This window comes from Scyliorhinus torazame, chromosome 7, assembly GCF_047496885.1.
Source record: "Scyliorhinus torazame isolate Kashiwa2021f chromosome 7, sScyTor2.1, whole genome shotgun sequence".
NCBI lineage: Eukaryota > Metazoa > Chordata > Chondrichthyes > Carcharhiniformes > Scyliorhinidae > Scyliorhinus > Scyliorhinus torazame.
Window position 1 is genome coordinate 39,783,026 of NC_092713.1, and position 13,644 is coordinate 39,796,669.

Genomic DNA, 13,644 nt, shown 5'->3' on the forward strand with positions numbered 1-13,644 from the left:
CCTTGCAATGTAATGTCTGAACGGTGCCAGCTGCTTCTATGGTGGTAAAGTAACTCGAGTGCAAGCACGTTGTTCAGGCATCAGAGGTTGAAAAAGACCAAATATTAAATAATTGCTGTCCGACCTGGTCTTTCCAGGAAACACTTGAGTTAATAGACTGCAAAGTGCTTTAGAAACAAACCAAACTAAGCCCTCCTTTGAGATAACCTTAAGCTATCAGTTCAGAAGCTTGTAAAAGTCATTGGGGTGTAAAATTGGGGCTGTTTAGCACAGGGCTAAATCACTGGCTTTGAAAGCAGACCAAGGCAGGCCAGCAGCACGGTTCGATTCCCGGAACAGCCTCCCGGAACAGGCGCCGGAATTTGGTGACTAGGGGCTTTTCACAGTAACTTCATTTGAAGCCTACTTGTGACAATAAGCAATTTTCATTTCATTTTTTCATTTCATTTCAATTGAATGTAAACAACCAAGTACAAAGGGATAAAAGAAGGCATACTGCAACATTGAAACCACAGAGCCTATTGAAACTTCAAGGGGAATGTAATGTTTCTCCAAGAAACAAGCTGAAAGTTAGCTGTAGTTGGTTTGCACTGCTGCCTCACAGCCCCAGGGACCCGGGTTCAATTCGGCCTTGGGTGGTGACTTGTATGGAGATTGCACACTCTCTCCGTGTCTGCGTGAGTTTCCTCTGGATGCTCTGGTTTCCTCCCACAGTCCAAAGATGTGCAGGTTAAGTGGATTGGAAATGCAAAATTGCCCCTTAGTGTTGAAAGATGGGCCGGTTAGGTGGAGTCACTGGGATCGGGCAGGGGAGTGAGCCTATATAGGGTGCTCTTTCAGAGGCTCAATGGGCTGAATGACTTCCTTGTACACTGTCGGGATTCTATGATACTGATGCAAGAGGCTTTGAGAGAAGAACTAGCTAAGGTAGACTGGGAGCAAAGACTTCATGGTGAAGCAGTTGAGGAACAGTGGAGAACCTTCCGAGCGATCTTTCACAGTGTTCAGGAAAGGTTCATACCGACAAAAAAGAAAGACGGTAGAAAGGGGAAAAATCGACCGTGGATATCTAAGGAGGTGAGGGAGAGTATCAAATTGAAGGAAAAAACATACAAAGTGGCAAAAATTAGTGGGAGACTAGAGGACTGGGAAGTCTTTAGGGGACAACAGAAAGCTACTAAAAAAGCCATAAAGAAGAGTAAGATAGACTATGAAAGTAAACTGGCTCAGAACATAAAAGCAGATAATAAAAGCTTCTACAAATGTATAAGACAAAAAAGAGTGGCTAAGGTAAATATTGGTCCTTTGGAAGATGAGAAGGGAGATTTAATAATAGGAGACGGGGAAATGGCTGAGGAGCTGAACATGTTTTTTGGGTCAGTCTTCACAGTGGAAGACACAAATAACATGCCAGTGACTGATGGAAATAAAGATATGATAGGTGAGGACCTTGAGATGATTATAATCACTAAGGAGGCAGTATTGGGCAAGCTAATGGGGCTAAAGGTAGACAAGTCTCCTGGCCCTGATGGGATGCATCCCAGAGTGTTAAAAGAGATGGCTAGGGAAATTGTAAACGCACTAGTGATAATTTATCAAAATTCACTAGACTCTGGGGTGGTCCCAGAGGATTGGAAAGTAGCAAACGTAACACCACTGTTTAAAAAAGGAGGTTGGCAGAAAGCGGGTAATTATAGGCCGGTAAGCTTAACTTCGGTTGTAGGGAAAATGCTGGAATCTATCATTAAGGAGGAAATAGTGGGGCACCTGGAGGGAAATTGTCCCATTGGGCAGATGCAGCATGGGTTCATAAAGGGTAGGTCGTGTCTGACTAATTTGGTAGAATTTTTTGAGGACGTTACCAGTGCAGTAGATAACGGGGAGCCAATGGATGTGGTTTATCTGGATTTCCAGAAAGCTTTTGACAAGGTGCCACACAAAAGGTTGCTGCATAAACTAAAGATGCATGGCATTGAGGGTAAAGTGGTAGCATGGGTAGAGGATTGGTTAACTAACAGAAAGCAGAGAATGGGGATAAATGGGTGTTTCTCTGGTTGGCAACCTGTAACTAGTGGGGTCCCTCAAGGATCAGTGTTGGGCCCGCAGTTGTTCACAATTTATATAGATGATTTGGAGTTGGGGACCAAGTGCAATGTGGCAAAGTTTGCAGACGACACTAAGATGAGTGGTAAAGCAAAAAGTGCAGAGGATACCGGAAGTCTGCAGAAGGACTTGGATAGGTTAGGTGAATGGGCTAGGGTCTGGCAGATGGAATTCAATGTTGCCAAGTGTGAGGCTATCCATTTTGGGAGGAATAACAGCAGAATGGATTATTATTTAAACGGTAAGATGTTAAAACATGCTGCTGTGCAGAGGGTCCTGGGTGTGCTGGTGCACGAGTCGCAAAAAGTTGGTGTGCAGGTGCAACGGGTGATTAAGAAGGCTAATCGAGTTTTGTCTTTCATTGCTAGAGGGATGGAGTTCAAGACTAGGGAGGTTATGCTGCAATTGTATAAGGTGTTGGTGAGGCCACATCTGGAGTATTGTGTTCAGTTTTGGTCTCCTTTTCTGAGAAAGGACATATTGGCACTGGAGGGAGTGCAGAGGAGATTCACTAGGTTGATCCCAGAGTTGAGGGGATTAGATTATGACGAGAGGTTGAGTAGACTGGGACTGTACTCATTGGAGTTTAGAAGGATGTGGGGGGGATCTTATTGAAACATATAAAATTATGAAGGGAATAGATAGGATAGATGCGGGCAGGTTGTTTCCACTAGTCGGGGAAAGCAGAACTAGGGGGCAGAGCCTCAAAATAAGGGGAAGTAGATTTAGGACCGAGTTTAGGAGGAACTTCTTCACCCAAAGCGTTGTGAATCTCTGGAATTCCTTGCCCAGTGAAGCAGTTGAGGCTCCTTCTTTAAACGTTTTTAAGAAAAAGATAGATACCTTTCTAAAGAATAAAGGGATTTGGGGATATAGTGTACGGGCCGGAGAGTGGAGCTCAGTCCACAAAGATCAGCCATGATCTCATTGAATGGCGGAGCAAGCTCGAGTGGCCAGATGGCCTACTCCTGTTCCTAGTTCTTATGTCATTATGACAGCAAAAATGTTTAGTAGGAACAAGGAGAGTGCAAAAAGGATTAGAAGACCTTCACCTCAACCGAACCTCCATTCTTGGACAAGAATGAAATGCCAGAGGAATTTTTACAATCTCCGCATACTTGGATTCATGTTCTCGGTTAGTCTCCAATCTGGAATGCTAATAATTCAGGGCACCATGTAGTAAACAAAAATAACTTCAGCTAAGGAATCAAAACTTGTGCCCTAACCAGCCCTTGATACGAGTTCCCATCAAAAGGCTGTTGCAGACCTTATTAGTTCTTAATTCCACTTTAAAAGCAGTTCACCTAGTTACCCAGTTTGCTGCTTGTGAAACCTGCTGTGCACACACTGATACCCTATCTGTCTACATTAAAACAGCAGCTGTACCTCAAAAAAATGTATGTATTTTAATGGTTTATTTTCATGTAACTTGTAGTACTCTGGTAAACCAAGGGCGGTTGCCTTTTATGATTGCTTGCTTATTTAACAGTTCTGAATGGTAAATACCATGAAAATACAAGTTAAAGTTAAACAACTAAATTCCAAAAAAGTAACAAAACCGCCATCAATAAATGTTATACTTTTGTAATCATGCTCTGTTCATTTTAAGATAATTAACTGAACAATATATAATTCATTACAAACTTGTTAAATATGCATTCAGACTTAGTGAGTATGTACACTAAATAAAACAAACATTACTTCTCACTACTTCCCAAGCCTAGGTATCATCAGGTCTTGCTGCATTTGGACATGAACTGCTTCAGTGTCTGATGCGTCGCAATGGTGGTCAACATTGTGCAGTCATCAGCAAACATCCCTATTTCTGACATGGAAGGAAGGTTATTGATGAAGCAGCAGAAGATGGTTGGACCTTGGACACAACCTGAGGAACTCAGGCTGTGATGTCCTGGAACTGAGATGATTGACCTCCAAATACCACAACCGTCTACCTTTGTGCCAAGTATGACTCCAACCAGTGGAGAATTTCCCCTGATTCCCATCAACTCCAGTTTTGCTTGGGCTTCTTGATGTGATATCTGGCCAAATGCTGCCTTCATGTGAAGAACAGTCACTCTCACCACATCTTGTGGAGCCTCCTCCTCCACTGAATTGTTTAATTGTCCACCACTATTCACGACTGGAAGTAGCAGGACTGCAAAGCTTAGATCTGATCTGTTGGTTGTTCCGTTGCTTAACTCTGTCTGTTGAATGCTGCTTGTGCTGTTTGGCACTCAAGTAGTCCTGACTTCTGGCTTCACCAGGTTGGCACCTCATTTTTCAGTATGCTTGCTGCTGCTCTTCACATGCCCTCCTGCATTCTCCATTGAACCAGGGATGATGCCTTTGGCTTGGTGATAAATGGTAGAGCGGGGATATACCAGCCTATAAGGTTACAGGTTGTGATTGAGGACAATTCTGCTGCTGATGGCCCACAGCGCTACATGCATTGAGTTATTAGATCTGTTGAAAATCTATCCCATTTAGCATGTTGGTAGTGCCACACAACACGATGGAGTCTCCTCAATGTGAAGATGGGACTTTGTCTCCACAAGGACTGTGCAATCGGCACTCCTACTGATACTGCCATGGAAAAATGGATCTGTCACAGGCAGATTGGGGACGACAAGGTCAAGTATGTTCTTCCCTCCTGTTTGTTCTCCTACCACCTATTGCAGATCCAGTCTAGCAGCTATGCCCATTATGATGTGGCCAGCTCGGTTAATAGTGGTGCTACTGAGGCACTCTTGGTGATGGACATTGAAGTCTCCACCTAGAGTACAGTCTGCACCCTTACTGTTTCCTCCAAGTGGTGTTTGACATGGAGGAGTACTGATTCATCAACTGAGGACAGGGGAAAGAGAGAGGGAGGGGGCTGTATGTGGTAATCAGCTGGAGGTTTCCTCACCCATGTTTGGCCTGATTCCATGACACTTCATGGGTTCCAGAGGTCGATATCGAGGAGACTCGACTGTATCCTACTGTGCCACCATCTTTGCTGAGTGTGTTCTGCCGGTGATGTCTGGGATAGTGTCATATTCATGGAATCATATCGTATATAGATAATGTCAGGTTGTTGCTTGATCAGTCTGAAGCAGCTCTCCCAAGTTTTGCATTTGTTTGCAAGGAGGACTTTGCAGGGTCAACAGGGCTCAGTTTGAAGTTGTTGTTTCTGGTGCCCAAATCATGGCCGAGTGCACTGTCAAGTTTCATTCCTTATAGACTTTCTAGTGGCTTGACACAAAGGAGCTCGGCCATTTCAGAGGGCAGCTAAAAGTCAACCATATTACTGTAGGCCTGGAGTCACATGCAGGCCAGTCCAGGTAGTGACAGATTTCCGTCCCTAAAATACATTAGCGAACCAGATGGGTTTTTACAGCAATCGACAATAGTTTCTTTGTCATCATTAGACTTTTTAATTCCAGATTTTCATTAAGTGAGTTCAAATTCCACATTTGCCGTGGTGAAATTTGAACCCGGGTCCATTTGGAAAAAGACCGATACCAGTTATAGGAGATTGTTTCCAGAAAGACAACTAACTTGCATCTGCCGCAACACTGGAATTTCAACACCATCAAAGGAACATCAGAACTTAGATTTTTTTTCTGATGGACTTTAACCCTTATCAAGTCCACCTCATTCACTCTGTAACTTATTCTGTTTTGCTTACTTAAGCGTGCGTGCATGTGTCTGCCTGTCGTGGGATTCAGCACATCTTACCTTTTTAATGTTGCTTATACTTTTAGCTGAGTGCGATTTAATAATAAAACTGTGGTAAAATGGCCAACAGTCCAAATCATGGGTCTGACATGGAATTGGACACTTTAAATTAAAGCCACAGTCAGAATCACAAACAGGCTGATGGGAAATCAAACAACCAAACTCGAGCACATTGGACAAAGACAGACAGCTGGGGCAAGTCTGGCTTGTCCTGTCGGAAGATCATCATCCTCATTGGAAGATAATTGGCCCCATTCAAATGTATCGATTGCTGTGGATTGATTGGATGAAGCCAGGCTTTCTGGCACCTAGATCACCATATGTGGGATAAGGTTACGTGCAGAGGATGGACCTCTGGGGGATGTTCCTGGTGTCCTGCAGAGTTGCAATCGGCAATTTCATTGGATGTTGCAACCCCCACCTAGCAACCTCATTGGCTGGAAGGGCACGAAGAAGGGTAGAAGAAAGAGGCATCTAGAGACCCTCCCCAGCGAAGACTCAACACAGGAATCGGAGATGACTCAACGGCGGCAGACCAGAGACAGCGTGCGAGACTCGTGATCCAATCCGTCGGCATGGGTAGTAATTAAGAATTTTAGACTTATGATCATTTGGGGGATAAACTGTTTTATTGTGTTTGAAAATAAACTTGGGTTCAATTGTAAACTTGTGTCTGTCTTTGTTCGTCTTGCAGATAAGGTTACCTGGGTAAAACGTTTGAATAACAAACTGGTCGAAGTGTCTGAACTTTACGGACAACAAAACTAGCTCCTTGTTAACTGAAGAGATCTGGCTGGCTGGCTTCTTCATATGGCGTTAAATACGGTCAAGTGCATATTGAATTGAAAAATCTCAATTTTCTAAAATTTAACTATTATAACCAACCTCAGCAGCAGAAAAGAGAGGAATTTATTCACCCCTCCGCATTTGATTGAAACAATAGGTAGGTTGTGAGTGGGCAAAGATTTGGCAGATGGAGTATAATGTGGGAAAATATAAATTTCTCCACTTTGGCAGGAATGAATAGAGATGTGTACTATTTAAATGTTAAGAGATTGCAGAACTCAGTGGTACAGAAGGATCTGGGTGTCCTAGTGCATGAATCACGGTTAGTATGCAGGTACAGCAAGTGATTAGGAAGGCAAATGGGATGTTGTCGTTTTTGCAAGGGGAATGAAATATAAAACATAGAACATACAATGCAGAAGGAGTCCATTCGGCCCATCGAGTCTGCACCGACCCACTTAAGCCCTCACTTCCACCCTATCGCCATAACAATAATCCCTCCCAACCTTTTTGGACACTAAGGGCAATTTAGTCTAGCCAATCCACCTAACCTGCACATCTTTGGACTGTGGGAGGAAACCGGAGCACCCAGAGGAAACCCACGCAGGCACGGGGAGAACGTGCAGACTCCACACAGACCATGACCCAGCATGGAATCGAACCTGAGACCCTGGCGCTGTGAAGCCACAATGCTAGCCACGTGTGCTGCCCAAAAGTAGGGAGGTTTTACTGAACTGTAGAGGCATTTGGCGAGACCACATGTGGAGTACTGTGTACAGTTTTGGTCTGATTTTAAAATGGGCATAACTGGATTAGAAGCAGTTCTCAGAATGTTCATTTGACTCGTTCCTGGGATGTGGGCTTATCCAATGAAGAAAGATTGAACAGGTTTGATTCATACCCATTGGAGTTTAAAAGAATGAGAGATGATCGTATCAAATCATTGGACTGGCTTCTCTCCCCAGTCGCGTGTTTCTCGGCGGTTCACCGGCAGGCGGGGGTGCGTTGCCAGCGGGAAAAGTGAATCGCAACGGCCAGAGAATTCTCTGTCTGTTTTCTGGCAATGGGATTCTCTGGTCCTGCCAACAGCGCCCCCCCCCCCCCCCCCCCCTCCCTGCCTGCGGCAGCCTCTCATAAGACCATCTCTCATTCTTCTAAACCCCATCTGCCTCAACCAGGAGTGGTGCGGCACCCGAGCCATGTCCTCATGGACTTGGCACCACGTGGAGGAGGAGGACACCCACTCCCTGTGGCCGTCAAGGTCACCACTGCCCTGAACCTTTATGCCTCGGAATCACTCCAGGGCTGGAGCAGGGACCTGTGTGATAAATCACAGGCCACAACCCACAGGTGCATCCGACAGGTCACGGATACTCTGTATGCCCAGGCGGAAAACTACGTCATCTTTGACATGGACCAAGCCCAGCAAGATGCCCAGCAGCAGGTTTCTCTGCCATCGCCAGGATATCCAGATAGTAATAAATGCCACGCACGTCACCCTGCGCTCACCAGGCCACCTGGGGGTACTCTATGTTAACAGAAAGGGGTTCTCAGCAAACATGAAAATAAGGCCCTAGCCATTTGCTCACAATGCTAGCTTGATACAGAAATAGAGCACATCAAAGCTATCCTGCAAGGCAATGAATACCCTGATCAAATCGTTTATCACCGTGTATTGTGCAAACTCACAAATAGGTGAAACTTTCAGACATGAAAGTTGCCCAGTCTATCTCAAATTACCCTGGAAAGGCAAAGTATCTCAAAAATCTGAACAACAGGTTAAGGGAGCCGTTGCTCACTGCGATGCAGTGGCTGCATGAGTGATATCTTCCACTATCGGGCGCTGACATCAGTCCAAAAAGGATGTTCTGTTGAGCATCATGGTGTATGAATTTCAGTGCCAGTGCGATGCCAGGCTGCGCATCCCAATGATTTGCTGATCGAATAAAACTGCATGTTCCTTCGGTGTTCACCATGGACCGTATTTAACCTGCCCGCGCTTGTAAAACCCAAAACAAATGTATACTATCAGAAGTGATTCCATAAAAGCTACATTGATGATCATTTTAAGATAATCAGTTGTGCTTGTAATGTGATTCATTTACACTTATTAAAATTGACATGCGTTCATATATTGGGACCCTTTCTCTGGAAATAAAAAGATGTTCAAGTCCATGTCTTTGTTGAATTACCCGGAAGCTTGGGGAGCCTATAGTTCCCTGTTCTTTTCTTCCTGCCAATGCCTCAGCCAATCAGAGTCTACTTGACAACCAATCAGCATCTTTTTGAAGTTTGGCATTCATGCATTTGTCCTTTGTCCTGATGAGGCCAAGATGAAAAGCTTTGGCAACATCTTTCTTTTCAGCAATATTTGAGTTCTGTACTATCAAGCAACTGCTTGTAATCTGACAATGTATTTCTCCCCCCTTCCACCGCCCCCCCCCCCTCCCCTCAGATGCTAATGATTCCTTGTGCTACGATATGAATATGCAAATTGTTATTTACATGTTCTTCTGCTGCACTTCACTGACACCATCTACAATTGAAATGTTCGACTGACAGGACAGAACACCCACGCACTATGAAGAAATAAAGGGTTATTCACAGACAATTGGAGCAGAACTGGGAATAGAAAACTTTGCAAATCGTACAAACGTTTTTAAGTCAATGTCTCTGAAGAAAGTATTTTTGTGAAAATAGTGTTTTCTTCTAACACACCTCAAACGCAGTGATGAGGTTTATACATTGCCACATGAATAATCATTTTGTCGTACTTATTCCTAGCTCAAAACATGACTTGAAAATCCAGCACAACTGCTGATTGGAAATTAACATTTGGTCTGCCAGTAGGCCCAAGGATATTTCAGGATCCACAGGTTTTGTTTTTGAAATTCGAACTCACATAAATATTTTTTAAAATATTTTTATTTATGATTTTCCAATTTCACAATAAATTTAACAACAAAACCCATATTACCACAGCAGATAGAACTCATAGAACGATAGAATTCCTACAGTATAGAAAGAGGCCATTCGGCCCACCGAGTCTGCACTGACCCTCTGAAAGAAACCACATGTAGGCCCACTCCCCTGCTCGATCCCCGAAACCCCATAACCCCACCTAACCTGCACGTCTTTGTGACACTAAGGGGCAATTTAGCATGGTCAATCCACCTAACCTGTCCATCTTTGGACTGGGAGGAAACCGGAGCACCCGGAGGAAACCCACGTCGACACAGGGAGAACGTACTGACTCCACACAGACAGTAACCCAAGGCCGGAATTGAACTCGGGTCCCTGGTGCTGTGAGGCAGCAGTACTGACCACTGTGCCACCATGTGCCTTACACAAAAACCGACAGAATAAAAACCCTGACTAATCACGCCCACTCCTTCTGCCAAGATTTTAAAAAAGACAACCGAAGAAACAAACAAAATAAACTAACCCCCACTCCAGCAACTGATGATGACTAATTCCTTAAAGTAGGTGAGGCACGATCAATTGGACAAAGACGATAGTTGAATCCAACTGAGGCTTTATTGCCATCAGATGTGTGGCCTCCCACAGCAGCTGGCGAAATGGCGGCTGGCTGGAGGACACGCATATTTATACAGGCAGGGACTACCGGTGAACCTGTAGAACACGTCCTACCGTACATCACCTAATACAGGTGCAACAGTGGTTTACCACAGTAGGTAACACATGGCAGCTACCTCCAGGAGAACCCTGCAACCGACCCCCTAACGGTATACTTGACCTTTTTCCAGATAGAAGAATTCCATTAGGTCACCAAAACATACCTGTGGCTACACCATTATGGTGCATGCAACTGTTTTTTGAATGGAGTCCATTACCTCTTGAACAATTTCAAAATTTAGACCTCCAACACTTGATCAATAAGACCAGTCCAGGTATCAACTCCTCTTTGTGTGTAGTGCTTCTCAACATTCGTCCTGAACCTGCCCTTTTACTTGTTGGTATCATTGCCTCATTGTCTTCTGTTAATGAAATGGCGCTCGAATTATGTTCTTCTTTTATACCTAGAACCTTATATATCTCAGCATGGTCCCCTCTCATTGCCTTTTTAAGGCTACAGATGGTCAGAATTATTTTCACTTAACCTAGTTCGTAAGCCATATGAGTCAATGTTGCAGTCTTTCTTTGCACTACTGTAAAGACATCAACCTTTCCTTTATGCTTCAGAGAGTAGCACTGATTGTAGGCTGCCCAGAGCACTACAACCTCAGCATAATGCCCTCATGATTCTGCTCCGTAGCTCAGCATCCTGTTAACTTTGTTGATCACTGCTCTGCAACTACAAGATTTGATGACACTTTCAAGTGAGTACTTATGCAAAGGCATTAGAGCAGCCTGTTCATTATTTGTCACAATCAATATCCGATTATGGGAGTTGGTAATTGTTGAACATTCATAATATGACAAGTGATAAAAATGTGGCATACAAGTTGCTTTATTATATTGCATAGTTAAAAACTTCATTAACAAATCTGTAGAAAACCGTTTGCCTCGAGAGACCCGACAAGAAAACCAACAACATTTATTTTAATGCTACTGGTCGGAGTTTTGAAACCCTGCTGTGTATTGATATTTCATTGCTTTTGCCAGTACACGTTCACAAGGATTTCCTTCAACCATCCTACCAAACTGATCGATCAAACATCCCACCCTCCCTCTTCATAAAACAAAACAAATAGTCTGCAATGGACTGTTTGTTACCTATATCCTTGAGGTTCAACAAATGCCTTCCAAATACAGCTCTGGTGATCAAATTTCCAAAGATTGTGTCCATTTATTCTTTTTGAATCTGCCAATTGTGATTTTATATACATTATATATTTGCGCGTGCATATATCTACCTCACTTTTTGAAGTTTCATCTCTTATGCTGTATTTTAGCATCAATCACTTCATTTTTCCAGACCTCCAAGTCTTATGATTTTATCTTCATTGAGGGTCTTGTTTATATTTCCCATTTAGATTTTTCATTTTTTTCATGAGATAACAAGTTATGTCCCTGTGTGTAGAAATCTACAAAACCTATTACCAATTCAGTGAAATTTTATTTCTCACAGTTATGATGTAAAACAAAGTGGCAATATTTTCACAACCACCCAGGTTCCAGCTATGAATCTCTTGAGGTGCCGGTTCTGATATACCGTGGTACGATGTTTAACAAATGAGGTAGAATAACGTCTGATTTAATTGGTTTCAATTCAAATTACTTGCCTTTGTTATAACTCTATCGGTACAGGAAAATATTCCAATGTGCCCTGCAGAGGTGCAAATAGGAAAGAAATGGACATAGCGGCAAAGGTTTGCTTAAAGATACACGTTTTAAGGAGGGTATCAAAGGAAGAGAGGGAGATGGAAAGGTGGTGTGGTTTAGGGAAAAGTTTTCTGTGTGAAGTACCTAGGCAGCTGATGACATGGCTGCCCATGCTATCAATATCCTGAGGGTTACCATTGACCAGAAACTGAATTGGATAGCCATATAAATACTGTGGAGACCAGAGCAGATCAAAGGCTAGGAATCCTGCGGTGAGTAACTCACATCCTGACTCCCCCACCCTCCCTCCCCACCCCCAAATCCCATCTACAAGGCACCAGTCAGGATTGTAATGGAATACTCTCCACTTGCATAGGTGAATGCAATTCTAACAACACTCAAGAAGTTTGACATCAATCAGGACAAAGCAACCCGCTTGATTGGCACCCCTTCCACAAAACATTCAATCCCTCCACCACTGAAGAACAGTGGCAGCCGTATGTATGATCTACAAGATGCACCAAGGTTCCTTAGGCAGCACTTTCCAAACCCACGACCACTACCATCTAGACAGACAAGAGCAGCAGATACCCAAGAACACCACCACCTGGAGATTCCTCTCCAAGCCACTGACCATCCTGACTTGGAAATAGATTGCATTCCTTCACTGTGGCTGGGCCAAAATCTTGGATTTCCCTCTGTAATTGTACTGTGGGTGTACCTACACCTCAGGGGCTATGGAGATTCAAGAATGCAGCTCACCACTGCCTTCTGAAGGACAACTAGAAATGGACAATAAATGCTGGCCTAACTAATGACTCCCAGACTCCATGAAATGAATTTTTAAAATGGTAAGGAGAAGGGAAGGCTGGAAGATCAAGATACATGCCAAAGCCTCAAGGAAAAAGATGGATAAGTATCAGGAAAAGATGAGGCTAAAATAATTAAGTGGTCTAAAGGCCTATAAATACCTTTAAATTTGAAACATTGGGCAACTAAGAGTCAATGTAAATCAGTCAGAGTAGGGGTGCTTGGTGAGGGGCGCAGGATACAAGTGAAAGACGTTTGGATGAGCTGAAGTTTATGAGGAACAGAGATTGGAAGATGGGAGACCACCCAGAACAGCACAGAGATACGCAAGTTTGGAGGTGATAGATGCAAGGTTAAGGGTTGCAGCAGCAACCTGTTAGGATAGGGTCAGAAACAGAGAGAAAGGAGGCAGTCTTTGCAAAGTACAACATTGGGGGTCAGAAACTGGGCTCAGGGTTAACTGGGATACAACCTTAAAACAATTAGGTTCATCTTGGGACAGTGGCTGGGGAGATGGAGGAACTAATAGCAGGGATATCGAATTTGTTACAGGAGCTAAAGGCAATAGGTAACTTCCCTTGGGAAATTCAAGGGCAGTATGGGGTAGCACAAGTGGCTAGCACTGTGGCTTCATAGCGCCAGGGTCCCAGATTCGATTCCCTGCTGGATCACTGTCTGTGCAGAGTCTGCACGTTCTCCCCGTGTCTGTGGGTTTCCTCTGGGTGCTCCAGTTTCCTCCCACAGTTCAAAGACGTGCAGGTTAGGTGGATTGGTCATGCTAAATTGCCCTTAGTGTCCAAAAAGGTTAGGAGGGGTTATTGGGTTACGGGGATAGGGTGGAAGTGAGGGTTTAAGTGAGTCGGTGCAGACTCGATGAGCCAAATGACCTCCTGCACTGTATGTTCTATATTAAATAACCGGGATGAAGAGAGTAAAGGT